At 34.3% G+C, this 25,923-nt stretch overlaps 1 pseudogene; it reads right to left on the bottom strand.

The window, feature by feature from the left end:
• Positions 1-23,822: 23,822 nt before the first annotated feature.
• Positions 23,823-24,854, bottom strand: LOC145077189 (uncharacterized; annotated as a pseudogene).
• Positions 24,855-25,923: the final 1,069 nt, after the last annotated feature.

The raw sequence follows: 25,923 nt of genomic DNA, 5'->3' as shown, positions 1-25,923 counted from the left end.
GGTATTCATCTAGATCTATTCTTACATGTTAATTTCGATATACATATGCTAGATATAGGGTTTATGGCTTTGGATGATTATCGCATGTTCATTAGACAAACTATATCCAAAGCTTTAGGGTTTGCATGTACACCATAGGATTGATGTAGTGCTCATATCCCATCAGTGGTATCAGAGCCTAGGCTGTTTGTATAATGAATTGATGCAATTGGGAACTGTAAAAGATCAGGAAATCAAAAATTTTTGTTTTCTGGACCATGAACTCGACAAGTTCTATATTAACTCGACGATTTGGGTGAACTCGGCGAGTTTAGAAGCCCAACTCGACGAGTTTTCTGTTCTATTGCCGGGATTTTCGATTTTTCTGCCAGATTTTGTTGAGGATAATTGCCAAAACTCATTTTTCTTGGCTAAATCTAATTTTTTAAGTTTGGAATGATTATCTTCATCAAAATTGATGGAATTGGTTAAAAATGGATAATATAGGATTACTATAAGTAAAATATTTAACCTAGCTACATTGAAAAGTTTCAATTTACACCCTGAAGTTTTATAGTTTAAATTTGAACTTAATAGTTTTAGTTTTGAAATTTAAATAGTTAAATCTAATTGTTTTTGAAAGGTTTCAAAACATTCCCTCAAGTTTTGGAATTTAAATTTTAATTAAAAGTTTAATTTTAAAATGTTAAATTCTAAAACCCTAATTTTTGAAAAGTTTAAATTGCACCCTTATGGTTTTATTAAATTAATTAAGTGTATAATTAAAAGAGAGTTAATAAATCCATAGTGATATGGGTTACATTTAATTAAATTAAAAGTGTAATTTATTAAATTAGACCACATAGTATTTTAAAAGTGTAAAATACACCCTTATACTATATATAAAATTAAAAGGTGTAATAATATATATGTATAACTTAAATGCTAGTCTTACCGTTAGTAGGCCTCATTCACGAAGCCGATCTATGAGGGGGGGTATAAGGTTATGCCTAAATTATTGGTCGTTTAATGGATGTCCACTCTCACCCACCGCTTCCTTGATTGTTGGAGGGTCGTTAGGCGAACGGGTAGGATAGAGCAAACCCCCTTCCATTAAAAGTATAATGAATTATAAAGTAACTAGATGTTTTACAAAATTCCCAAATCTTAGTTACTTTAGGCAAAAGTGAATTTGATGCAATTCCATGAAATTACATTTTGTACCCTTGCTAAGATGTTAGTGGAGCGTGTGTGGTTAACCGGCACACTAAATGGGTTCCAAGAAAAGGTAGAGAAGGGTGACTTGATGTTTGTCATAGTTTTGTGGAGCGTGTGTGGTTAACCGGCACATCGAATAGGTAACTGTAACACTGGGGGCACCATGTAAATTTGCATGGATATTCACACCCTGTTTTGTGATCCTCGGCATCCCAGTCACAAAACAAGGGGCATATCGAGATTTAAACATGCTATTGAAAAGTTCAATGAATTTCAAAGGATCTAGGAGTTTTCAATACATTTAAAACTTAATCTCTTTTTCGTTTTTCATAATGGAAAATTAGTGAATCGTCATTCACTTACCTTCAAATGTTCTGCAATTTGGATAACGGCATCCCTCTTCCAAGTTGTAGAATATTATGTTGGGTCCTAGCCTTAATATCCCATTTGGGTGTTTTATTAAGGACTCAATCAATCAACTAACTTGAATTTTCTCCCGTTTTGTAGATGTCAAAGTATGACAACTACGGTCTTCCCAAATCCCATGGAACAAGCTTTCCACATGAAGATGATATTCCACGATTTGATCGAGGAATAAGAGATCATGCTTCACTTCTTCCACCTCCTCCTATTGTTCTCCCTAACCCACAAGTTAAAAGGCTTGAAAAGTTCAAGCTCACTCAAGCCCTTTTGGCAAGTAAACATGAAGAAGGAAAGTCAGTGTGTGCACACGTCTTAGATATGAAGTCACACATTGATATGTTAAGAATATTGGGAGTCATTGTCTGTGAGAAGTTGGTTGTTGACTGGGTTCTTCAATCGCTTCCTGACTCATATAGTAAGTTCATAAGAGAGTATTATATGATAGACCACGACGTGACCCTCATCGATATCACCTATTTGCTTGTTGCTGCTGAATCAACAATGATTTGGCGCACTGGAGAAGCAAAGTTGATTGGTGGATCTACCTTCCAAACCTCCGTGGACATAGGAAATGGCAACGAAAGGCATGCCATAGTCAAAAAGTTTGATCATAAGAGAAAGGCAAAGTCTGAAGTAGTTCCGTGTGCTGTTCCAAAAGAGTCAATTTGCTTTTATTGCCAAGAGAAAGGGCATTGGAGACGAATCTGCCCTGGCTACTAGAGAGATCTAAGAGATGGGAGAGTCAAGACGTATGGCTCTACTTCAGGTAAAATCCATTAACTAACTCTATAAGTTCCTATTTTTTATTCTTGATACATTATGTGATAAGATTACATTTTTGATGTTTTGTAGGACCGAAGAAAAGAGAGGAAGCTTAAAGGACGAAGTGTGTTGAATCTGATCGTGAAGAAATGGATTTCAATCGCATGGATTCAAAGATCGGATTTTTTTGGAGCTGCTACTTTAGAGTTAGGATAGATTGCTAAGAAATGAAATAGCATAGTTTTTCATTTGAGTTGCGTTGTAAGGTCAAATTTTTCCGCAATAAAATACATTTTGATTTTGTCTTATTTATTTATCCTTGCAATGACATGTATGAAAAATTGATGTTTGTGTATTTCTATTATTAGCAATGTCAAAGTGGATGTGATTCTTAGGTATGTTATTTATGGTAGTGTCATAATTTTCTAAGTAAGGAAAGATTCCCATCGCCCAAGTTTCAATTGGACAGAAACTTGGAATCATACAACTTGTATTGTGTGATGTATGGAAATCTTTGTAGTTAGATAATTAAGACTAATTCCTTGTTCACATAAGTATGTGAGTCAAGTGAAGGACTAAAGGAACTAGTACACAATGTTGTGCACTAGTCATATCCACCATAAATAATAATAACATTGTTCGTTATGATTTACTAAAAGTCTAGTAAATGTGGTTATACTTACAAGATTAAGTGTAATTATGAATCATTGAAAAGTTTCAATGAATGGCAAAACGAATAAGTAAAATCAATGAAGGCAGAAAAATTAAAAGTTTCTCCAATCTAAGAAGAAGGGAGAGTACTTTTATCATGTTTTTATGATCGTCTTGGTAATCATAGGAACCATATTACAATTCATCCTCTAAGGACACCTTAGTGCACTAGTTTAGCTAAGAAGAGGAATCGAGAATTGTTGTAGTGGTTAAGTCAATAAGATGTATCATACTTCGTTACAAAATCAAGTCTTAGAGTCATACTCCAAGATTGTGACTTGAGTGACATAATCTTAAGTAGGAATGTTCTTACACTTGCACATTTTGGTAAGTTGTGATGTCTTGAATGAGACAAAGACCAACTTGTACCAAATTGTGTGTAGGTTTTGTCTTGATATAGACACACACTAACTTTTGGGTATTTGTTTTTGTCAAGAAATGTTTCTTGATAAGAGAATCTAATATGTCAAGAAGTCAGTGGGAGTCTAAAGATCTGAAAAAGTTTCAAGAACTAATCAAGAGTAAACCTATTAAACACTAGCACATGACTTAAGGATTGTAACCTATCGTGTTGACGTATTCTTGTTTCTGTGCCAATCCAGTTGAGTTGATTATTCATATGAGTTCTTAATAGGTTGCATAGGGGCAAGGCACCTTAATCAATGGAAAGTACATTGAAAGGTATAGGTAAGCTGCTTAATAACTTGGAAGCAATGGTAGGACCCTTGATGGCAAGAAATTAAGAATGAACAAGTTCTGTCCATAAGAGCTTAGATTTGTCACAAACATTATCTTATGATTATGGTTATGAAAAATTTGCATGGATAGAAACACATGCACCATAAACTGTAAGTGTCATAAGGTTTCTCTCCTTCATGAAAATGATTGTGAGGAAATGCTTTCACTAAGAGAGATTTTAAGGAGATATCAATTATGTAAATTGCATTTTCAAATTCGATTATGATTACGACATCCCTCTTCATAGTTCGAATTGTAAGATTTGACGATTAATCTGAACATTTGGGACTTAGTAATATAAGTTCTGAATTAGTCTAGACACACATGTGAGCTGTCTAAGGAAAGGTGTATGAGGTTGAGAAGCTTAGATAAAGGGTTATCGAAGAACATTGTATTGGAAATGTGAACTTTGGAAGTCAATAAGTATTGTCTTCTAGAAGTCCAACTGTTTTCTGATACGTGTCAAAGCTAGTGGGAGTATAAATGTTATGCTGGAATGGATATAATCATCATGTTAGTGGGAGCATGATTATTATTTTAAGTGTTACAAGTTGGCAATATTAATTATAGAAAAACAAAAAGTTTCACTTTGCAAAGTTGCAGGGGTTGAAAAGATGTTTTTTCTATAATTAAGGGAGAGAATGTTATACTTCGTTTCCAATCTAAAAGCTTAGATCGAGAAATTTTATTGAATTTAGTCAAGGATATATTTATTAATTGCATTCTCAAAGTTTGAGTATGATTATAGCATCCCTCTTCATAGTTCGAATTTTAAGAACACAACAAATAGAAATATTATGACAATATTATAGCAAGAACCTGGTAAAGTATCATGTTTTTCATTATGAATCGTATCCCAGACGCTTCGGGTATAGGATCAATTGCATATGCTGTAATATTCGACTATTCTAAAATTTTCCAAATGCCTAGGGCATTTAGAGGGAAAAATGGAATAGAACCGGATTTAACTTAAATAATTAACCAAATGTCAAGGACAATTGGAAGTATAGTCATGGATAGACCATATTGGCATTATTATGAAAAGATAAGACTCTATTTAGAATGAGCTTTCATATGGCAAATATGGAAATGTTTCCTTATTGGGAGTTGGACGTTAAGAATCTATGTCTATATTAGAAACTTCTATACAAGAAGGATGTTCAAAGGAATGTACTTTGAATATGAGACTTCATGAATATGGGATTGTCTTGTAACAATCTCCAATAGAGCACTTTGTAATTTCATTGGCAAAGGCTTGGTGACTTTGGCGCTGTGATATTATGAAAGGACTGTTGCATAAAATGTTAGAGTCTAACATATTCTAGTAGTGGCGAGAATTTTGTATTCTTACACTAATTGATCAGGATTAGGAATTATGAAATGAGTATCATTGGAAATGTGTTCATTTGATCTATTTCACAAAGTAAGGACCATAGATAAACATAGTGTGCATGCTTGGTGCATGGGACAACTGTTGTTATAATTCTAGTAAGAAGTTGATTAACCGAAACAACAAATAATGAGTAATCAATATGGTGATTAAATAAAAGGTTTTTTATTTATACTCAAAATTTTGGGGCCATATAGGATTAGTATTATTCTTGTGTTTCACTTTGCATGTTTTGACTTCCTGAATAATAAGATTATTCAAACCCTCCACAGTCGCTCATACTTTGGAAGTAGGTATGAATGAAGACTGTCATGAATCTGTCTGTAGATTGTCTAAAAAGTTTAGACATGGCACAAGTTTGATGTAGAGTTCATGAGTACTGCCATAAGATTAGAGTACTGGATTAAACCCACGCTCACTTGGATCACTTCATGGATTTTATCACGAGTGATTGGTGAGACGATAATATCTTATATTCTTGAAACTGAGACGTTTGAGTTGTATTCTGCAAGTTGGTTGCACGTTGATAATATGTAAAAGCACCAGTAACTTGGTGTTATAAAACATATTAGTGTGTATGATTTGAGGAGTAGGTACAAGCGAGCATTCGAGTCGAAGTTTATCCGTTCCTTTTTCCCAAAGTGGGATAAAAGCGATATTTGTGGGCCCTTCGATGATTTAGTGATCACACCCTAAGCGTTTGGCCAAGCCAGGACTAAGTTGATGTGTTCAACTGTACTCTGTTGTTAGTTGTCATAAATCATAAATCGGGAAACAACACGTGAACAGAGAGTATGATTAAAATCCATGTCTTAGTTCATACCAATATCTAGAATGGAGGAATATATGATCCCTTATCTAAAGGTCAGGTTACTGATAAGATCAGATTTCGACAACGTCTTTGAGAGCTATGATTGCTAATCGGATAATACTTGCATTTATAGTTACTAGACTTATCCAAGTTGGAGACTGTTGGATTAATGTCTAAGCCCGTAACTATATTTGGTAAGTATTTGACCCGATTGTGCATGGTCTTTTTGGGTTGCGTTCATCAAAGCAACTGTTGGATTAGTGTCTAAGACTGTAACTATATTTGGTAAGTACTTCACCCGGTTGTGCATGGTCCTTTTGGGTTGCCTTCACCATAGCAACTTGACAGGATGATTTGTTAAGAGAGAAGAGATATTATTGTTAATATATTATGAGAATAATATATTAAAGGAATAATAATATTATTTGATTAATATAAGTCATATATTAATTGAGAATTAATTTGGTGACTTAAAGAGGTTAATTGAATAAAGGGGCATAAACTGTCAAATGTGTGATAGTTGTGTTTTGGGCTATGTATCCTTATGGATATAAGGGTGGACGGATTTTAGGGTTAGGAGACCATAAAATCGTCCAAGCCTAATATCTAGGAGGATCTTGGATTGCTTAGGGCTTAAGTTATTCAATTAGGGTTAAATGTGAAACCCTTGTAGCTCATAGTATAAATAGATCCCTTGGGTGAGGGAAATCGGCACTCATGCAAGGCAAGAAACCCTAGAGCCGATTTCTCACCCCTCCTCTCTCTCTCAAGATCATCCTCTTGCTAGTTGGTGTTTGTAAGCCATTAGAGGAATGACAATTGTGACTCTAAGCTCCAAGAAGAACAAGTTTCAAGCAAGTAACTCAAGGTATTGTTCTAGATCTGATTTCATATGATAAGATTCAATTGTTTACGTTAGATCTTGAATTGTAAGCCTTGGATACAATGCATGTTCAATTAGAGAAACCTAGATCCAAGCATTAGGGTTTGCATGTGCACTTAGGAAAGTTCTTATGGCTCAACCCCATCAGTGGTATCAGAGCTTTGATCGATTTCTATTGAATTGATGCATTGGTTGATTTCTTGTTACTTAACAAATTCGATTTTTGTGATTCTGCCTGATGAACTCGGCGAGTTCCACTGTGGACTCGGCAAGTAGCTCCAGCTCGGCGAGTCCGTAGTGGAACTCGGCGAGTTCGAGCTTCAGAAGGAGGTAGTTTCGGGATTTCTTGCTGTTTTACTTGAGGATACTTGCCTCAATTGTTTTGGGTCATCAAAATCCGATTTTAATCATATATATGAGTATATTCTTAACCAAACAAAAGATAATTACCAATTAGTTGAAGAATAATTTCCTTATATGATAATAATTGATTATTTGAATTGAATTGGTGAATTGTCTTGCAAGTAACATTGAATAAGATCAAATTGAGATAATCTAATTAGTTGATTTATATTATTTACTATTTGATCCTTATGTTTTGAAAAGTTGAAAACTTGTCCTCAAGTTTTGAAATTTAAGTTTTGTGATTAAAAGTTTAATTTGAATAATTTAAATTTCAAACCCTAGAATTTTACAAGTTTAAAATTCAACACTATACTAATATATTATTACAAGATATATATATATATATATATATATATATATATATATATATATATGTGTGTGTGTGTGTGTGTATGATTTAAAAATGCTAGTCTTACCGTTAGTAGGCCTCATTCACGAAGCCAGTCTATAAGGTGGGTATAAGGTTGCTGCCTATAAAATGGCGCTTAATGGGTGTAGACTCACACCCACCGCTTGCTTGACTGGTGGAGGATTGTTAGAGGAACGGGTAGGATAGGGCAAACCTCTTCTCATTAATAAGTATAATGAATCTATATAAAGTAACTAAACGTGTTTCACAAAATTCCCAATCTTATTACTTTAGGAAAGTGAATTGATGCAATCCCATGAAATTACACTTTGCACCCTTGTTAAGAAGTTAGTGGAGCGCGTGTGGTTAACCGACACGCTAATTGGTTCTAAGCAAAGGTGGCAAAGGGTGATTCATTGTTTGTCATAGTTCGATGGAGCGTGTGTGGTTTACCGGCACATCGAATAGGTGATTGAAACAATGAAGGCACCATGTAGATTTGCATGGTTATTCACACCCGCTTTGTGATCCTCAGTATCCCAGTCACAATCTAGAGGGGCATATCGAGATTTAAACATGCCATTGAAAGGTTCAATGAATATCAAAGAAATCTAGGAATTCTCAATACATTTAAAACTTAAAGCTTATGGTTTTCATGGTGAAGAATTAGTGAATCGTCATTCACTTACCTCTAAATTATTTGCATGTTGGATTACGGCATCCCTTTTCTAATGTGTAAATAATGTTGTTGGGTCCTAGCCCTAAATTTTTCATTTTGGGTGTTAATTAGGGACTTAACTCTAATCAAACTTTGTTCCTTTCTATTTGTAGATGTCTAACGCGAACAACGTTGCTGCTAGCTCATTGACGCTAATGAGCCTTTGTCAAAAAGTGACTTTCGATGGATCGAACTTTAGCGAATGGATAAGATACATTCGCACAATCAAGCGTTACGAGGACAAAGAGTATGTTCTCGATGAGAAGCTTGAGAAGACGTAAATAAAAATAACTTTTTCCAATTAAATGGAAATGTAATTTACTTGTTTTTATTTATTTTATTACGATGATATTGACATAAAACACAAATAAATAAAACATTTATTTATTTGTCGACCCTAATTTAACGGAACTTTTATAAAATAAAATATTCTATTAACGAAAACGGGTTATAATGACGGAAATAATTTTGGGTTGTCACACGAAGTAAGAGACTGATAGGACTTAGTCAGAATACTTACTTGGATAAAGTACTAAAATGTTTTAGTATGGAAAACTCGAAGAAGGGAGAACTACCGATACAAAGTAATGTCAAATTGAGTAAGACTCAAAGTCCGAGTACAGAAGCCGAGATAGCTAAGATGAGCCGAGTACCCTACGCTTCCGCAGTTGGCTCAATCATGTATGCTATGACTTGTACTCGCCCTGATGTGGCCTTTGCTTTGAGCATGGTCAGTAGATATCAAGGGAACCCTGGCAGAGCTCATTGGATTGCGGTCAAGAATATACTTAAGTACCTTCGGAGGACCAAGGAATGGTTCTTAGTCCTCGGAGGGAGTGATGACTTAAAGGTGCGAGGGTATAGTGACGCCAGCTTCCAGATCGACAGGGACAATTGTCGTTCGCAATCGGGCTGGGTCTTTACCCTTAATGGAGGAGCAGTAACTTGGAAAAGTTCCAAGCAAGAGACCGTAGCTGATTCAATGTGCGAATCAGAGTACATTGCAGCAAGTGAAGCGTCAAAGGAGGCGACGTGGTTGAAGAACTTCATTGGTGGTCTTGGAGTTGTGCCTGCCATAAAGGAGCCTATGGAAATTTTCTGTGATAATGAAGGAGCGGTTGCCTTGACCAAGGAACCGAGGGATCATCGTAGATCTCGGCATATCGACAGAAAATATCACTTTATTAGACATCGAGTAGAAGAAGGACACCTCGTAGTGAAGAGGGTATCGTCAGAGGATAACCCAGCAGATCCGCTTACGAAGGGACTGAGTAGGGTTAAGCATTTGCAGCACGCTAGGAGCATTGGGCTGAAAGATGATATTAGTTTAGATTAGATAGTTTTAGAAACATGTAATAGATAAATGTAATTGACATTTGATGATTAAATAAAGGAGTATTATTTATAAGTAAAGCTACTGTCTTATGTTAATTGTTTAACTATTGTTTCACTTTGCATGTTTTGACTTCCTAAATAATTAAGTTATTAAGAATAATTGAATTATTCAAATGGTCCACAATCGTTCATATGCTGGAAGTAGGTATGAATGAAGATTGTCATGAATTGGTGTGTAGATTGTCTAAAAGGTATTAGACATAGCAAAGGTTTGATGCAACGTTCATGAGTGCTTATGAACAAGTTTTGAGCATTGGAATAAACCCACGCTTGCTGGTATCACTTTATGGAATGTGACGCAAGTGATCGCAAGACGATAATATCATATGGTCTTAAAACCAAGATATATGGCTTATTGTTTATTAATTGGTTGTGCATTGATAATGCGAAACCGCATCAGTAAATTGATGTTATAAAACACATTATTGTGTATGGTTGATTAGTAAATAGTAGATGCATATAAGTCGAAGTTTATCTGTTACTTTTATCCTAAGAGGGTAAAAGCGATATCAAGGCCCCTCAATGATTTGATTTGACGTGTGTGTCGGACCCGGTCAGGACTGAATTGATGTGTTCAATTAAGTTCTATGTCAAATGAATCTGAGATCGAGAAACCAACTGCTGGACAATAAGTTCCATGAGATTGTCCGCACAATATCTAAACAGAGGACTGTACGATCCCTTATCTAAAGGACAGGATACTGATAAGATCAGAGTTTGACAGCGTCTTTGAGAGTTACGATTGCTAATCGGATTGTGTTTACATATATAGTTACTAGACTTATCCATGTGGGAGACTGTTGGATTAGTGTATAAGACTGTAACTATATTTGGTAAGTACTTGACTCGGTTGTGCATGGTCCTTTTGGGTTGCCTTCACCATAGCAACTTGACAGCATGATTTGTTAAGAGAGAAGAGATATTATTGTTAATATATTATGAGAATAATATATTAAAGGAATAATAATATTATTTGATTAATATAAGTCATATATTAATTGAGAATTAATTTGGTGACTTAAAGAGGTTAATTGAATAAAGGGGCATAAACTGTCAAATGTGTGATAGTTGTGTTTTGGGCTATGTATCCTTATGGATATAAGGGTGGACGGATTTTAGGGTTGCGAGACCATAAAATCGTCCAAGCCTAATATCTAGGAGGATCTTCGATTTCTTAGGGCCTAAGTTATTCAATTAGGGTTAAAGGTGAAACCCTAGTAGCTCATAGTATAAATAGATCCCTTGGGTGAGGGAAATTGACACTCATGCAAGGCAAGAAACCCTAGAGCCGATTTCTCACCCCTCCTCTCTCTCTCTCTCTCTCTCTCTCTCTCTCTCTCTCTTTCTCGATCATCCTCTTGCTAGTTGGTGTTTGTAAGCCATTAGAGGAGTGACAATTGTGACTCTAAGCTCCAAGAAGAAGAATTTTCAAGCAAGTAACTCAAGGTATTGTTCTAGATCCGATTTCATATGATAAGATTCAATTGTTTACATTATATCTTGAATTGTAAGCCTTGGATACAATGCATGTTCAATTAGAGAAACCTAGATCCAAGCATTAGGGTTTGCATGTGCACATAGGAAAGTTCTTATGGCTCAAACACATCAACAACTAGATAGGATGATTTATGAAGAAAGAGGTTAATTATAGTTTATTAATATATTATATGAATACTATATTAATAGAGAAATCATAGAGTTTAATTAATATTGGACAAGAATCATTAAGAAATTAATTATGTGGCTAAAAGAGATTAATTAGACTTGGGGGACTAATATTGTAATTATAAGATAATCGCATTGTGGGCTATGGATTCCTAGGGAAGGAGGTTGGACTAAATCAATGGGAAGCCCATATGATTTTTGTCTAAGTGCCTTCTAGAAAGGTTCCATGGGTTACTTAAGGCCTAAGCAAAGAATTAGGGTTTCTCATGAAACCCTAGCAGCCCACACAAGTATAAATAGACCCCTAGGGATCCCAAAAACGTGGCTAAGTCTTCTGGTAGAGATCTTGGACAGTTTTGGTGCTCCTCTCCTCTTTCAATATCATCCTCTTGCTTATGGTGTTTGTAAACCATTAGATAAGTGACATTTGTGACTCTAAGCTCCAAGGATACGAGATTCAAGCCATTCTATAAAAGGTATTCATCTAAATCTATTTTTACATGTTAATTTCGATATACATATGCTAGATCTAGGGTTTATGGATTTGGATGATTATTGCATGTTCATTAGACAAACTAGATCCAAAACTTTAGGGTTTGCATGTGCACCATAAGATTGATGTAGTGCTCATATCCCATCAATTTATTAGGCACTAAGTTTATAGTTGCCAATGTTCACTCATATTATCTTTCATCTCTCATCATTCATCTACCCATGTTTAACCCAATATATTCATAGATATAAAAAAATTTTAAATCATTTAAAACTTGTATAAAATCGTTCATCCAACATAGATAGCAAGTGTACATATAATATGCACACATAACACGTAGTTTATATAAAATACTTCATATCTCTGTGTAAGATGAAAGTAACTATGCACTCACTTGTTAAGGTGGTGATTCCAAACTCAGACATCACTTCACTTCTATTAATTTATTTTCTTTCGAAGAAACCTAGTATCATTACCACTAGAGTTTAGTCTAATATTCTCTGAGACTAATTAATAGTCTAGCTATTATTACTATTATCTAAGCGTTAAACAATACTTTTCACCCACTATGTACAGACAGGGGCCAGACATAAAACACCGGAGGGTAGGACAATTTTGGCATATAGCACTTTTGAAATCCAACAACTCTATGCGGCCCTTTAAACCGGATTCCCCGTACCGCGAGTGGTTAAAAAGATATTATAACGACACCTATATAACTCATAATAATAGCCTAAATATTTATTATAAGTTCCTAATAACAATACTATATTTAAATAAAAGCTATATTTAAAATAGGGTAGGCGTATCTTACCTATGATGGGGTTTGGCTAAAAGCCAGGCTCTGCAGAGACAGAACTTACGAGCCGAAAGCTCTTTGTCTCGGAGCCTTCGAGGGCTCCGGGGCTTACATCTAGCGCTAGGGGAGTTTTGGGAGGTTTAGAGAGAGAGTAGAGAGAGAAGGGTGGAGGTGTGAAGAAATGAAGGTGGAAGGGGTTGTATTTATAGGGTGAAATATGGCTGAAATTGGTGCCACATGTCACCATCTAGTGGCAAGCCGTGGGGAGAAAGCGATGGCCAAGATTGTGCCACGTCACCCTTTTTGCAGCAACACCCTGCCGACTTCTAAACCCCGTATCTTTCTCATACGAGTTCTGTTTTCGACGTTCTTTAAATCCACGCGTAGTTAAAAACAAGATCTACAACTTTCGTTTTGACTCCATTGACTAATTCTTGACCAATTTTAAATTTAACAGTAGAAGGAGATTATATTGTTAAATGACCGTGTAAAATTCATAGCTTCTACATACGGGCTCTGTTTTCGTCTATTTTTTCATCGTTGCGCTACTAATAATGAGATCTTCAACTCTCATTTAGGTTGCGTTGACCAAAAAATTGCTCAATCTAAAATTCGAATTTCGGGTTGTGCACTACTAGGCCAAATTTTAGAAAAATCATAACTTCCTCATACGAAGTCAGATTTGGGCGTTCTTTTTATGCATGCTCTCGGTTTAACGTATACTACAACTTTTGTTTAGATCACTAAGGCTAAAAAGCACTCTATCGTAAATTCACTATTTATGCCGTGAAGTGTTGTACCGGTTCCGTCACAAAACTTCGACGGGCCATAACTTCTTCGTTATAACTCGGATTCCAGCATTCCTTATATGTACAAAATCCTTGTAACATATGATACAAATTTTATTAAGACTATTCCTTCTAAATAATCTTCTACCAAAAAGTCATTTTCGACACATATTGTCTCTAAATTGACTAGCCCGAATCTTCGGGCGTGACAATTATCTCCCCCTTAGGATGATTATGTCCCAGAATCATCAACGAAACAGGGTTGTATAATTACTCCATAGGTTATCTCTTCATCCTAGGTACTAATCGTAACTTTTATGTTCCTTTGAATGAGTATCTAACTCTTGGACTTCTTGACCGTAGGCGGTGCTCGATCTATCTCATGTTAGATTTTAAATCATGACCTTCATGTCACAATATCGTTCTTTATCAGAGACTCCTTCTTCTTCTTAACAAAATTAAGATAAGTTATTTGATTTCCACAATAGACCGATGGGTCACGTTCTAATGACCTCTCATCGTATATTGCAACGCTTAGACTCAGGTCTCTTAGAGTCAAATTGCGGAATGGAATATACTTCCTTCATGACCTAATGTGATATAATCACATTTTAACATGTAGCATTTCTAGCTACCAACTTCTTTAACAACGAGCGCATACTTCTATTAATATCTTTGATTTCATTCTTCTGGTTTAAGTCAGATGCTACATCGAACTTGGTCCTCTGAACCACATAACATACTTGTCTTTTTCGGACTCGATTTGATATGACCACTAGTGTCGGAATAACAATCATCTTCTTAGTCATTACCGAAACGATGGTAACGACATACTTGAATAAAACGGAATCAACTACTAGCTTCTTGGTAACCTTGTGAATTTCCCTAATCCAAGTGCGAGTCCTGTGCTTCCGTTAGTATAGGCCTCTACTACCATTCACACCTACTCATACTCGTCCCAAGTGTTGTCTCACAGTTTTCCAATTCACCATACAAGAAAATCACATAAGAACTTAACACACCAGATAACAAAATGAAGGTTTTATATTATTCCTTGAAACAATTACATAGGTGCTCAAGTCCAACCTATATTATGCCTCTAATAGGCTACACCTCCTGGCTACTTCATATCTTGATCTTTGGATATGAAGTCCTCATCATTGATTCCTCGCGTTGTTATCTGCTTTGTCGAGGATCATGTGGAATTCCCTTGGCCTTGGTGGTGTATCTGGCCTTACTGCTTTATTTTTCCTCTGGTAGTCTTTGGACATGTGCCCCTTGCCTCCACATTCGTAGCATACCTTATCATTATGTGTGCAGTCCTTGGAATAGTGACCGGTCCTCCCACACTTGTAACATGTCACTTCTTCGTTGCATTTCCCACTATGATTCTTCTTGCACTTATCACACCACTTGGCTCCATAACTTTGGTTATCCAGGTTAAACTTCGGGAACTTTCCTTTCTTATCAGGTCTTGAGGATTCTTTAAGCTTCCTCTTCTCGCCAACTTCAACTTTTTTCCTGACCCTTTTCCCTTATTTGGATCTCAACATTCTTGGTTGCCTAGATGGCGGCTTTCAAAGTGGTTGTTTGCTTGACCATTGGACCAAAGTTCGTTGGTAATCGATGGGCAAACTTGTTGACCTTGGAGAGTTCAGTTGGAACTAAGTAAGGAACAAGCTTCATTTTCTCCGTAAAACTTGCAACGTACTCGGTAATGCTCATTCTTCCTTTCTTTAGGTTCTGAAACTCGTTGTTGATCTCTAGTAGATCCTGCTAAGAGCAGTACTGCACTTTTAGTTGCACCAGGAAATCTTCCCAAGACATCTTGCTTGCTTCTCCTTTGGGCATTATATCTGCCAATAACTTCCATCAGCTCAAGACTCCGGTCTTTAGTTGACTGACCGTAAAGACGGTTTTTTGCTTGTTGCTACAGTCGCAAGTTTCAAACACCAACTCCATTTCGGAGATCTATTCCATAATCTCAACAAGCTTCGGGCTTCCTAAGAGACTCGGTGGTTTTGCACTCAAGAAGTTCTTATATGTTCGTCCGTCCTTGTCGTTTCCCTTCTTCGGGCCATTTCTTCGTTCTCCTTGAGTCCCAGCTTGACTCACAGGGCGGGTGTAGTTTCCTTCCTCTGATTGCTCGGGGACCAATTTAGGTTGTACGATCGGTATTGTAGCTTCCTCTCAATTCTATTGAAGTAAGCGTCTGGTCTCCTCCATTTGACGATCCAACATTATTTGGATCATCGCTTGTACTCCGGCCATAGTGATTAGCTCAGGAGCGGCTACCACACCAGGTATTTGCTCAATCACTGGGGGTTGATTCCTGTTTCTGTTCGCATTCCCGTCTCCGCTTCGGCTTCTTGCCATTTCGATCTATACACCAAATCATACGTTTGGTGTGTAATGACGAGAATTAAGATAGGAAAGATTCGACGTGTAATTCTCCCTATCACTCCGAAAAGTTACATGCTAGTTCTAGTACCGTAATTAAACGTTTAGAAATCTGAACACATAAAATTTCCAGATTTGGTCGGCAACAGACCATAGATCCAATCAACCGATAAGGCATCACAAATAATTTAGCACATAAAAGCATTTTAGGCATATTCCTTAATTAAGCTAGTACTTGTGTCTATTCAGGTGTACTACCTAATATATTAGACACACTCCTCATGATCATCTCTTAGCATTCTAAGTTTAAGTCTAGAAATAAATCCTTATTCTTAGTTCGCTTAAACTAATGCTCTGATACCAACTGTGACACCCCTATTTTCACGGCCAGAAAAGATCGATTTTGTTTATGCTTTATAAAAATCAGAGTATCTCTTTTAATAATAATGTTGCGGATTTTTCCCAGAAAAACATGATAAATACGTTATCAAAGCATTTCCAAAGAAATGTATTATATTTATTTTAAAACATTGGGATGTCATTGCCAATATAGAAACATAAGCATAAACAAAACTTACATTCATTATCACTAGTGATTTATATCTCCTTAATCTGTCAATGTAATGTAAGTTCATATCGACACCTGTGATACAAATGAACTGAGTGGGTCAGGTTGGGAAACCTGGTGAGTACATAGGGTTTTCAACCCACAATAATATAATTATTATGTTTCATCATCAAACAATTATCCCAATTACCCATCCCCAAATATCTTCTTTATTCTTAAGGGTCTACCCTAAGAATTATTTATCCTATATTCCTTCAAATCGAAGTCCATTGCTTCCAAGGTTTATACGATAACCACTAAGTCCATAGCTGCCAATGCTCGTTCGTAAAGCACTAATTCCATAGCTGCTAAAGTTTAATCATCGGGTACTAAATCCATAGCTATCGATGTTTATCTAATATGTACTAAGTCCATAGTTACCAACGTTTATCTAATAGGTACTAAGTCCAAAGCTAATAACCTTTATCCAATTGACACTAAATCCATAGTTGCCGATGCTATTTATTAGGCACTAAGTTTATAGCTTCCAATGTTCACTCATATCATCTTTCATCTCTCATCATTCATCTACCCATGTTTTACCCAATATATTCGTAAATATAAAATACATATACATTTAAATCATTTAAAACTTGTATAAAATCGTTCATCCTGCATAGATAGCAAGTATACAGATAATATGCACACATAGCACGTAGTTTATATAAAATACTTCATATCTATGTGTAAGATGAAAGTAACTATGCACTCACTTGTTAAGGCGGTGATTCCGAACTCTAACAGCGCTTCGCTTCTACTAATTTATTTTCTTTCGACGAAACCTAGTATCATTACCACTAGAGTTTAGTCTAATATTCACCGAGACTAATTAATAGTCTAGCCATTATTATTATTATTATGTAAGCGTTAAACAATACTCTTCACCTACTATGTACAGAAAGAGCCAGACATAAAACACCGGAGGGTAGGACCATTTTGGCATATAGCACTTCTGAAATCCAACAAGCCTATGCGGCCCTTTAAACCGGATTCCCCGTATCGCGAGTGGTTAAAAAGATATTATAATGACACTTATATAACTCATAATAATAGCCTAAATATTTATTTTAAGTTCCTAATAACAATACTATATTTAAATAAAAGCTATATTTAAAATAGAGTAGGCGTATCTTACCTACAAGGGGGTTTGGCTAGAAGTCGGGCTCTGCAAGGGCAGAACTTCCAAGCCGAAAGCTCTTCGTCTCGGAGCAGTCGAGCGCTCCGAGGCTTTCTTCTAGCGCTAGGGGAGTTATGGGAGGTTTAGAGAGAGAGAAAAGAGAGAAGGGTGGAGGTGTGAAGAAATGAGGGTGGAAGATGTTGTATTTATAGGGTGAAATATGGATGAAATTGGTGCCACATGTCACCATCTAGTGGCAAGCCTTGGGGAGAAAGCGACGACCAAGATTGTGTCACGTCACCCCTTTTGCAGCAACACCTTGCCGACTTCTAAACCCCGTAACTTTCGCATACAAGCTCTGTTTTCGATGTTGTTTAAATCCACACGTAGTTAAAAACAAGATCTACAACTTTCGTTTTGACTCCATTGACTAATTCTTGACCAATCTTAAATTTAATAGTAGGAGAAGATTATATTGTTAAATGACCGTGTAAAATTCATAGCTTCTACATACAGGCTCCGTTTTCGTCTGTCTTTTTATCGTTGCGGTACTAATAATGAGATCTTCAACTCTCATTTAGGTTGCATTGGCCAAAAACCGCTCGATCTAAAATTCGAATTTTGGGTTGTGCACTGCTAGGCCAAATCTTAGAAAAATCATAACTTCCTCATACGAAGTCAGATTTGGGTGTTCTTTTTATGCACACTCTCGGTTTAACGTATGATACAACTTTTGTTTAGATCACTAAGGCTAAAAAGCACTCTATCATAAATTCACTATTTATGTTGCGTAGTGTCGTGCCGGTTCCGTTGCAAAACTTCGACATGCCACAACTTCTTCGTTATAACTAGGATTTCGGCGTTCTTTATATGTACATAATCCTTGTGACATATGCTACAACTTTTATTAAGAATATTCCTTCTAAATAATCTTATATCAAAAAGTCATTTTTCGACACTTATTGTCTCTAAATTGACTAGCCTGAATCTGTAGGCGTTACACATCTTGAGTGCTCTATTTCCTTCTTTAGTTCTCCATTCCTTTCTTAGATAATCCATTCTTTTCTTAGATGATCCCTTCACTTCTTAGGTGCTCCATTGAACTCTTAATGATTCATTGAGTTCCAGGTGTTCTGTTGAACCCAAATGCTCCAAATTCTCAAATCACATTTAACAATTTGTAACTCCCAAAACTTTTCAACTGATTTTTTTTGTAATATACTAAACTCTTTTATTATTCTAATTTCAATATTAAAACTTAAGCCTGCAAACTAAAATACTTGATTTATTTATTTAACCTGAATCTAAAAAACTATAACTAATCCTACTAAAACAAGCGTAAGCAAATATATAAAAAAAAATAAAACAACTTCACAATTTTACTTTAAATATCATATATGAAATCTTTTTAATAAGTCGGAAGGAAAAAAATATAAACATACTAAAACTAAAGTAAATTACGAATATTATTTTGCTTAATATTCATTTAAAACTGTCAAAACTTTTCAGCTTCTTTTTTCATTAATACCTTAAACTTATTTAATATTTTAATCTCAATATAAAAACTTAAAAATTCAAACTAAAATACTTTATTCATTTATTTGAACAGGATGCAAAATATTATCCTTTTATTATTAGAACATAATATTCTTACTTTGTTTATTTAAGTATAGTTTTAGGGGACTGATTTGTATATGACAATTTTTTTTACATACACAACAATATGTGTTTTAAAATGTTGTGTTGTGTAATTCTATAGAGAATAAATTGTTGTGTACGGATATAAATTATTGTGTACGAATCACCACCCATAGTTTTAAAATCAGAAAACATAATTCATGTTGTCAATTCGACACGAAATATTTTGTCCTAATAACTAAATACTCACTAACCCTTCCATAATTTTTTAACTTATATCATATAATTAGTATGTACTCAAATTAATATAACGATTCAATAGGTTCTAACTAAATTATTCATATTTCTAAAGTTAATATTTAGTAATTGTTCTTTATTTATTAAGATATTAAATTATGTGTCACATATAGCATTCATAATATTTTATTTTATGTATATAAGTGTTAAAACATGTTATCTTATAAGAATTTAAGTGACATGGTTTAAAAACAATAATTATTATTTACATTACTGATTGACAATGTTTATTTCATAGCTAATAACAATGACTTAGATTTTTTAAGTAATTATTAAGTTATTAAATTTATTATGAAAATATCATTCATATTATTTTATTTAATGTATATAAGTGTTAAACATGTGTTACCTTATAAGAATTCAACTAGTATGGTTTAAGAGTAATAATTATTTCTTACAATACTAATTGATAGTGTTTATTTAATAGTTAATGATGTTAACTTAGACAAAACTGCAAAAATGTCCTCGTAGTATGTATTTTTTTTTGAGGTTTAGTCAAAAGCTCGATTTTTTTTGGTTTCGTTGTCGTTTTAAGATATTTTCATTGCGGATTTAGTCCCTCAGTAAATTGAATTTAATTTAATACCCTTAGGGTATTTATTTTCTATTTTCTTTTACTTTTTTAAAATGTAATAATTATTTATTTATTTTAAACAATAAAAAATAAGAGGTACCGCCTCTCTATCTATCTATCTATCTATCTATCTATCTCCACCTACCATCTTCCCCATCCTTTCTCGTTATTCCCTTGAATCCCTATCTGGAACATAATATCAGCTCAAACTCCTTCACTTCACCACCTTTTTCACCTAATCATAAACCAAAACATCCTAAAACCAGAACCATCAAATGGATGTCTGAAATTCATGAGTCGAGGAAGAAATCATGGATATGGCTCGGGATATATTGACTCAATTCGTCGTCCAGAAGGTATGTATAGCCTACAACATCTAAAATAGCTGGCATGGACGCATTTGACTTTCCACCAAAAAGGTCTGATTTTGCATTACTGATAGAACCCAACCCCTAAAGGTTTGTTTTTTATTTGGCTAGAAATCCTTTTTCCATTTGGGTTTATCTATGTTTGAAGTTGTTGATCAAACTATCCTCTTCATCTTCGTTTTCTCATAAAGTATAATTGTACAGGGTATCTGGCTCCATTCAAAATCATTGAAGATAATTATAGTGATGAATGCAGTGGTTCGTTGGTGTAGAGGGATGTGTATGTGTGTGTTTTCTCTTGTGATGTCAAAGAGTTAGTGTGGGCGATAGTAGTGGTGAGTAGTTTTGAAGCTCTCGGTGGTTTTGAGGAGCATATCACTTGATTTTATTGTTTAGGTTTCAGAGGGGATAAATGTAGATTGAGGGAAAGATGGAGAGGGATAAATATGGTTGTGGTTTTTTAAACCTAAGTACAACGAAGGGTTCATCGGACTTGGGAAACATGTTGATGAATGGGAGTCGCATCTTCAGAGGTTCACCAGAAAAAGCTTGACACGAGATCTGGTGTGTGTTTTTGTTCTGATGACGAATTCATGTATCTAATTTGATGTTCTTGAGGCATTTCTTGATGAATTTTTAAGAGTTACGGTAAAGGAAAAGTAATGAAGAATAAGAAATGGGCGTTAACAAGAGAGCAGGGGATATATATATATATATATATATATATATATATATATATATATATATATATATATATATATATATATCTGTGTGTGTGTCGAAAAATGAATATGTGGTTGTTATGTACCTAAGGTTAGGTATGGAACCTTTTAAACGACATAGTTTTAACCAAAACAAATTCAATTTCATTTTCTCTTAGTTTTGTTTTAATAGAATACCATTGAATTAAGTTCAATTATGGAATGAAAAAGATCAATTATATATATTTTTATTGCAAATAATTATTGAAGTTTATACACAAAATAAAAAACCAATATTTTTTAACGAATATAACTCAAGCGTTTTGTCTTTCAATTATAAAACTATATCCAATGATTTTGTGTAAAGCTTGATTGAGTTATGACATGTTCTTCTTTTATTTTTTATTCTATTAGTTTTCAATTACAATTTAGTAGGGTTGATTAAATGGTCACGACTTTTAATGCTTTAATTTCTTAGACACAATGAAGAAAAAAAACATAAATTTGATCGATTTAGTAAGTCACATGATTAAGGAAGAATAGTAAAAGAGATATCATGATTACTTTAGATATAAATTGATCAAAACTACATTGGGTTCTATATATAAGCTTAGGTACATGACAACCACATATTATATATATATATATATATATATATATATATATATATATATATATATATATATATATATATATATATATATATATATATCAGAAAAAATGCATACTACAATGACTTTTTATAAATTTTTATTTAACTTAAATACATTTAATGAAAGATATTTGTTTTTAGTATCTATATAATACTACTATATTTTTGTTTAATGGGAGGAGATTCACCTGCTATTAAATAAACTGAGTAATTTTGCTTGAATTCTAGATTTAAAGAAAAATTAAAATAATAGCACTACGTAATTATTGCTGAATTCTAGATTTAAAGAAAAAACTAAATTAATAGGTCTATTTGTGTTCTGGGTATCGAACATATAAAAGGAAATAAAATTTCTTTGGAAGCATCCAGATGACTAATTTTATATTAAATTCAAATGATAGGCCAACGTTTGTTTGTTGTTTGGAAAAGGAGAAGCCGGGAAGACATGGAAGTAACCAAAAAGACCATTACAACAGCTCGTCTATTCATTGAAGACAGTTATTGGTTGTAACAACCCAAATTGATTTATTTTATATTTTATTTTAAACAATGAAAATTATACGATATTTCAATAGCGTGATAGCGTCATACCTTTTGTTAGCTTTTTATTTATATAAAATCTTAAATCATTCATGATTACGTAGAATATGAATAGACATGTTTTGCGTATGTAAATTAAAGATAGGGGTGTTGGTATTCAGTAATGTTGTATTAGATCGTCATAAATCTATCTTTATCTTTATAAGAAAACATTTGGTTTTCTCCTATCATGGCCACGTCGTCTCTTTTTAATTGGGTTGGGTATGTTCCTAGGATAAATCTAGAATAAAAAGCCATATGGTTTTCTATGTTTTTTAAAATGAAAAAAATATGAGAGTAAAATATAATAGCGTGGCAGGTGGGGTTGTATGTCTTCAAAATATTTAAAAACCAATTCAATAATTATAATAAAGCTCTTACAATTGAACCCAACGCGGTCAGAAATGTCGATGAATCGTAATTCGTATATAGCGTTTTTATTTTTCTTTTGTTTAACTTTAAATGGATTAGAATATATTGAGATATTGGATTATCATAAATGATTAGTGTGTTTAAAAAAATATAGGCTCATTCATATATTTTTTTAAAGATTATTACGTAGTCTTTTTATAAATAATAAAATATTTCCTATTTTTTTTTTTCACATATACCATCTACTACAATTAAAAAAAAATATAAGTTCTAAGACACAACTTCACATAGTTTAGTTAGGCCCCGAATATGTTGGGGTGAATAATAATAGGCTCCTTAATTGTTGTAGTTTGTGTGGTATATCTGAATGAGTCTTGTATTTATTAATCTTTAGATGAAGGAAGAACATGTGGAAGTTTCCATTAATTTTGTGTGGCAGTGGCTATTCTCTACATAGCTTAGGCAGCTGAGTACGGGTCTGTTGCCACCCATCAGCGTTGTGATCATGCCTTACACCCTGCTCCCGAATTCACTAAAGGAAAGAAAAGAAAAGAAAGGAAGAACAAGGAGAGAAAGGAAAAGGAAGGGAACGGAAATAATAAAGTATTCAGTGCTCCCGAGTTCGAAAGAAAGGAAAAGAGAGTATTCATTTTAGGTGCTCCCGAGTTCATTAAAGGAAAGAAAAGAAAGTAAAAAAAGACAATTATACCCTTTTATGTTTTTGAGTAAATATTAAGTCTTTACATTCCCACATTCATTCTACCGTACCCCCTACCCCAAAAAAACCAACTCTCCCTTCCTCCCCTCTACTTAAAACATTAACAAAACAATTTTATTTTAACATAAAGTAAATTGTAAAAAGGGAAACCGCATGTTATTCAATTGTTTTCAAGATGCAAAACGAAAACCACAAACAACTCAAAAAAAAAATAAAAAAAACCAAAATCATAAACGCATTAGATCAATCCAGTAACAATCACCCAAGGTTATTTAATCACGTGCACCCATCATATCTTTGAGGACACCCATCCGTATCTGAAGGGGACAATTGAACAATGTCCTAGCTTTTGCTTGATTTGTTGCCAAAAATTTAGAGCCCTCGGTAATTCATGGGGTTCCAAACCCACCAACTCCAATTCTCTATAAATTTCTTCCCCTGTATATTCCCGAGGATAAGCTCTATCAAAAATTATATTACCCTCCCTGATAGCACCAGCCACATTATCAACCGATTTCATTATCTTTGAGTTAATATCTTCTTCTTCGTCGTCGTCTCAAATTTCCTCTTTTTACTCTTACACTTCTTTGCACATGAAGACTGTTCTTGTGAAAAAAGAGGTGGAATAACATCCTGAATGTTATCATCAAGATCAACATATTCGTTCTCCAAATGAATTTCATTGTTAGCGAACATGTCATCAACTTCTTTAATTGTTTCAACTTGAATATTTTCATTTTTATTTAATCGGGCATTTCTTTCTTTCGCTGTCTCAGCATGTGCACCAGATGCCCTATCCCTTGCAAATAACATCAACATCTCATCGAAGTATGCAATCTTTTTTGTCTTTAACGACACAACCTCAGGTTTTGACTGTATAACAACACAAAAATAATTAGTATTGCAAACGATAACATAAAATATTTTAAAAAAATAACATAGACATAAAAGGAACAATTACTTTTATTAAATTATCCCATACTTCTTCCTCCACTTCTATTAGTTGAGTAGACGAATTCCAAGAGAACCCGCTCATTGAAATTCCCCTAAACACATCGTACCATTGCGAAAAATGTTTTTTTTAAGGTTTTGTAGCGATTCTTCAAATGACTTTTGGTAATATCCATTTGATGGTTTGTGTTCAATTCCTCAACCATTTGAGCATATGCACTTGGTGTGAAACTACCATTCACCCTATTGCCTGTCTCTTGTTGTTTAATCATCGCTTGGATGTACGCATAATCCATTATTTCTGACCATTTAACTTGTTCCTTTTCACTACCACCAGCTTCCTGTTTGATCATGATGACTTTGCACATAGGAATAAAAATTAAAGAATGGTACATTGTTAGACCACAATATGAAGGATAATACTAATAAAAAATATGAAGGGTAAATAACATAATTAATCTCAAAAACCAATCATCAATACAATGTGAAATTGTAAACAAAATGTATCAAAATGAAACTTGTTTTACATATTAATTTAATTGTTTGAATGTGTCAAATAATTTGCCCACATTTCATTTGCAATTGAATTCCTTAGTTGCTCTGCCATTCTATTACCCTCATTTGTTTCTGTTGAATTACGACGATCTTGCTCTTGTGGTCCGTTTAAGATCTCTTGCATCACCTCATCTTCAAGATTTATGTCGCGGTCTTCATCTAATAAAAAGTTGTGTAGAATACAACATGCCAAAAATATGGCAGATTGTGTTTCACAAGAGTAAAATGGTTCCGTTGTACTTCGAATGATAGGAAACCTTCTTTTAAGGACACCAAAAGCTCGCTCAATGGTGTTACGTAAAGAAGCATGACGAAGATTAAACAACTCTTTAGAATTTTGTGGACCACGCATGGAGTACTCTTTTAAATGATATCTAACACCTCTATATGGCGCCATTAGTTTATTCGTATGAGGCAAACCCCCATCTACTAAACAGTATTTACCTATAAAGAGCTTAATCAATATTATTGAAAAATATTAGATATTGAAATTACATTGGTTTAATAAATTACCTGATGGAATTAGCAGTTTATCATTTCTAGTAAATGCGTTCTTTATTATTCTCGAGTCTGATGCAGTACCCTCCCAACCCGTTAACACATACGTAAACTTCAAATCAAATGTACAAGCAGCTAATACATTTATTGTCGGGTATCCCTTACGACCACGGTATCTAGGGGCATCTCTATTAGGCACATGGACACGAACATGTGTTCCATCTATTGCCCTTATACAATCCTTGAAAAAAGGATAAAATCTCGTACTTTCTTGAATTTCTCTCGGGACAACATCACCTGTAGGTTGCTGAATATAAAGACCTTCTATTGCTATAATCGATCGTAATACTCTATGGAAGCACCTACTCG

The sequence above is a fragment of the Lactuca serriola genome, chromosome 9 (genome assembly GCF_051521515.1).
Source record: "Lactuca serriola cultivar US96UC23 chromosome 9, Lser_US96UC23_V15, whole genome shotgun sequence".
Taxonomy (NCBI): Eukaryota; Viridiplantae; Streptophyta; class Magnoliopsida; order Asterales; family Asteraceae; genus Lactuca; species Lactuca serriola.
Note: the sequence above shows the minus strand (reverse complement) of the source record. Positions and strands in the feature narration are given on the sequence as shown.